Source organism: Saimiri boliviensis, chromosome Y, assembly GCF_048565385.1.
Source record: "Saimiri boliviensis isolate mSaiBol1 chromosome Y, mSaiBol1.pri, whole genome shotgun sequence".
NCBI classification, from domain to species: domain Eukaryota; kingdom Metazoa; phylum Chordata; class Mammalia; order Primates; family Cebidae; genus Saimiri; species Saimiri boliviensis.
In genome coordinates, this window is record NC_133471.1 from 15,746,017 (window position 1) to 15,750,756 (window position 4,740).

The following is a 4,740-nucleotide window of genomic DNA, read 5'->3' on the forward strand; positions in this document are numbered from 1 at the left end:
CAGAGTTTAGTTAAGAATGTTTGTCTCACTAATGAGGCAGTTTTGTTTTTTTTAATGTCTGATTCTTTGTACTTTTTTATCTATCTGATTCCTGTACTTTGCTAAATCAAATTACTAAGGGGAATACTGGTTTACAATTTTGGACCTGAAGAATGCCTTTTTATTTATATCATCGCACTCTGGCTTCTAATATTTGAGAATGAGAATTATGATTGCCTTTGAGGATCTCTTCAACCAGGCTACACAGTTAACAAGAAATGTACTGCCACAGGGGTTTTAAGAAAGCCTCCGCCTATTTTAACAGATGTTATCAAAAGACCTCTCTGAATTCTCTCATTTTCAGGTTAAACTTTTATAATATGTTGAAGACATTTTTCTCTTTTCATCAATTGAGTGGGCTTCTCAATTTTCCAGCAAGCAAAGATTATAAAGTCTCAAAGTCTAAGGCTCAGTCTTATCAGACCTCAGTAAAGTAATTGACCTCAGCCTCATCAAAAGAAACCAGAACATAAGTTGAGGAGAATATTTAGCCCATTTCTTCTTTTTCTTTCTTTAACTTCTAAATCAGCTAAGAGAATTTTAGGCATTACTGGCTTTCGCAGATTGTGGATACCCAGGTATAGTAAAATGAGTAAATTTTTATATCACCTTATAAAATAAACTCAAGTGACTGTGGCTCAATTTGTGATCTGGGCAACTAAAGACCAAATACCTTTAACTAGCAAAACAAGCCTTACTTGAAGCAACTTCCCTCAGTCTTACTGAATTATATTAAATTAAATTAACTAAAAATTTAATTTTTATGTTTTATAAATGAAATAGATGTGAAAATGTCAGCTCAGGTCCATTGTTCAGTAAAGCAGTCAGTAAGTTACCTAAGCAAGGACTTTGACTGGCTGCTCAAATAATAAACAGGCCTCCAATCAGTTGCCATGTGGCCGAGCTGGTATTAGATGACACAAAATTGACCATGGAAAATAATTTAACTTCTTACCCCCAACATAAATCTAACAGAACTGCTATACTCAAAAGAAAGTTTCTGGATAACAATCTTTTCCTAAAATATCAAGCTTTTCTACTGAAGAAATTGCAATTACTCCCTTTAAAAAACCTAGAATTGATTATCTGCAGATGGGAGCTCTTTCACAAAACAAAAAACATCAAAGGCAGAGTGTGCAATAGTCAATTTGAATAACATTATTGAGAACATTTCTCTATCTCGCGGCATAAATGCTCAGTTACTTATATTCATGAGGACAATCAAACAAAGCAGAACAAAACAAACAAAAACTATAGCATTTATAATGGTGCAAAGTATGTTTTTCTGGTCATCTATTTCAATGCCACTTGTTGAAAAGGAGTAAAATTCCTATCTCCCATTAAATGTTATCAGAATGGAACTATGTTATTTTTATTTTTGTTTTGTAGAAAGCAGCAGAAACTCATTGTTTCTGTCAGAGCTTCCTTTTGTAAAACAGTTTCATAAAAGCGAATTAAGAAAGAGTCTTCAGGAGTAATTATTTTTGCTGTACATATGCAAATAATTAGGTAAAAATCTAAAATTATAATTTATTTTGATACTACTTCAGGCCTTACCTAAGTTACTTTTTACAGAAATGATAAATAGATTAAAATGTTTCAATTTTTTTTTCTTTCGAGTTGAAGTTTCTCTCTTATTGTTCAGACTAGAGTGCAATATCATTATTTTGGCTCACCACAAACTCAGACTCCTAGGTTTAAGCAATTCTTCTGACTCAGCTTCCCAAGTAGCTGGGATTGCAGGCATGCCTCACCACATCTGGCTAATCTTGTATTTTTGGTACACAAGGGGTTTCTCCATGTTGGTCCCACTAGTCTTGAACTCCATGTTGGTCATGCTAGTCTTGAACTCCTGACCTCGGGTGATGTGCATGCCTTAGCTATCCAAAGTGTTGAGATTTCAGGTGTAAGCCACCTTGCCTGGAGTGTTTGTTTCAGATCTTATACATTTGCCATTATCTTCATTATTTGCCTATAATTCAGATGATACCTGTTGATTCCTGTGAGCCAGCCAGATATTTAAGTAGAAATATAAAAAGATAATATTGTAAGATATGTAACAATATCCTTGTTGTGGACAATTATTCTGTAAATCTTGCCAGATAATGAGAGTACATACTGGACTCATAAGCAAAGATCTATTTGTGTTTGGGTAGACAAAACCGAGGAATTTCAGAAAAAGCAAGTACTAATGGACCCAAAACTTATCAGGCGTAAATATAGCCCTCAGTTATCAGGACCTGTCAGCAGCTTCAGTATTATTAAGCTATCCTTTTCTTTTCCAAGTCTGGAAATTGAGCCCTGGGATGGGTAAGTCTTGCTGGACAATGACAATCTGGCTTTGGAGTGAAATTTGTGACTCTGCAGACAGACCACCTTCCAATGGTCACCACCACAGGCTGGACAGGGTTGAGGTGGCATCCTTTTGTTCTCTTAGAAGTTCTTTCTGAAGTATCCTGACTTGCCACACTGGTAGAGTTAGAAAGTGCAGCTCAAAAATTATGTATTTTATAGATCTGTAATCTTTCTTTCCCTCTTGCTTTAGCGCCTGTTTTTTTGACAATGTTGTGAAAAAAAACAAGGACATCCCACAACTTTTCTAAAGTGCTATCTGGTTTTGTAACTTGCTGTTGTTGTTTCCTTCTGATCTAAGGAGTGAGTAATATATACTTACTTTCTAAGAATATTTGTATTTTATTTAAATCAGGACATAGAGTGGTATGTTTCATAAAATTCTTTCTCAATCTTTCCATAGTGTCTGAAATATTTTTATGATGTTTTAAATTCAATATGACCAGTTTACATTAATTGAAAAGTTTAGTTCTAATTCCTTGCTAGCCTTTATTAATATGCACATCAGACAGTGTTTTCTTTTCCACTGATTCATAAAATCACTAAGGCTTTTGTTAGAGTTTTCAAGGAGCATTGTTTCTCTTCCTATTTGAAATGTAGATTTTGTCTTTTTCTCTCAGTTTTTTTTTTTTTTTTTAAATATTTTTCTTCTTGGGCTGGCTACATGAGACATACTGTTTGCTGTGAATCACTCTGTTGCCTGTGGGACTTTCTGTTTCTATGCAGTAGTTCAGATTTCACTTAAGGGTGGCATAACATTTTGTCATTCAAGATCAAAAACATGAATAAGAGTTTGGAAAGCCTCTATATAATTATTGGGGTTATCAGAACACTTTTCTAATTCCACTCTAATGATTTAAGGTTTTGTAATACAAAAGAAACCTGGAGCACAGGGATACCATGTTTATTGGACGTTTTGTTTATGAGCAGCAGAGGAATAGTGTGGTTGGTATGTAGAATTAAAGGAGCTGAGGATGATAAAGTGATTAGGGCAGTCTATGAATAAGGAGAAAAGGAAAATGCGGGACATCTGGAATTTCCTTCTGCTCTATTCTTGAAGGTTTGTTTCTCTGACTGTTGAGAATTGTCCACTATAGACTTGTCTAATATGCTAACAAAAAATGGTTAATTTTACAATGATCACAAAGATCTGGGTTGTTTTTCAGGTAAAAGAAAGTTAACACAAAGGGGACCTCAGACGATTTGGCCTCTCACTAGCAGAAAATATCTAATTGTTGTGTAGTATTGAGAGGAAAATCTTAGGTAGTTAGGGTGAGTTCTTGGTAAAATTACTTTAAACAAATAAACAGACTAAAAAATCTGGCTGCAGACAACTTAAAAAACCTACACAAACTTGTAACCCACTCATATAAAGAAAGAAAGTCTAACAAATAAATCTTTGTGTGTGTGTGTGTGTGTGTGTGTGTGTGTTTGTATGTGTGTGTGTGTTTTTTTTTTTTTCTGATGCTTTTCATTATCACAGAACACACCACCTGTAATGTGTGCAAAAAGGAAATGAGGGGTGGAAGGAGAGTTAAGTCAAATTCAGAAAGGCTGGTCACTTCATTTCTTCTCTTTCTTTTTATCCTTTTCATTCATGGCCAGGATCATCATGAGTTTTCTGAAGAGAGTAACGAAATCTAAGAAGAGATCAATGCAGTGCCAGATATAATCTTGATCTCCATTTTCAGCCTTTTCAATAATGAGTTGAGTATCAAAAAGGACAAAGCCACACATGACCACCAGTTCCACATACAGGTTTGCCTCGAAAAGCCAAATGGATCCAAAGAAAACATTCCCCAGGGAAGACAAAAGCAATAGGCTCAGGGCTGACATCAAGATACCTCCCAGAAAGAGGTAGCTATGATGCCTGGCATAGAGTGCCCTCAGGGTAAAGCAGGTGAAGATCATTGCTGTGCCCATGAAAGTGGTGGGAAGGATGCTGGGTTTGATGGCAATGCAAAACTCCAGGGCAGGGCCCAGGCCAACTCCTTTAAGGAAAGCAAATCCAGCAAGAAGTCCCAGTCTTTTCTGCTCAGTTTCATGGCTATGAGGTGTGTGTATATATATACATATACACACACACACACACACACACACACACACACAAACACACACACACATTTATTATTTATTTGTTTATTTATTTTTGCCTGAAACTTGCCTACAGATAATCTGATAAGAAAATTAGACCCTGTATAAAAAAATCTTTGTTCTTTACATAGCACACATACTTCTAGAAAAGAGTCTCTGTTTCTTTTATTCAGAGGGCTTCAATGTGTTCTGATGAACTCTTATTTTTATGTTTGTGCTTTAGACTGTGACCTGAGCCACTATAAATTTTCACTT

General features: G+C 35.4%; 1 pseudogene; it reads right to left on the minus strand.

Moving 5' to 3' along the window:
• Positions 1-3,839: 3,839 nt before the first annotated feature.
• On the minus strand, positions 3,840-4,443 carry LOC141583060 (bax inhibitor 1 pseudogene; annotated as a pseudogene).
• Between the last annotated feature and the right edge of the window lie 297 nt (positions 4,444-4,740).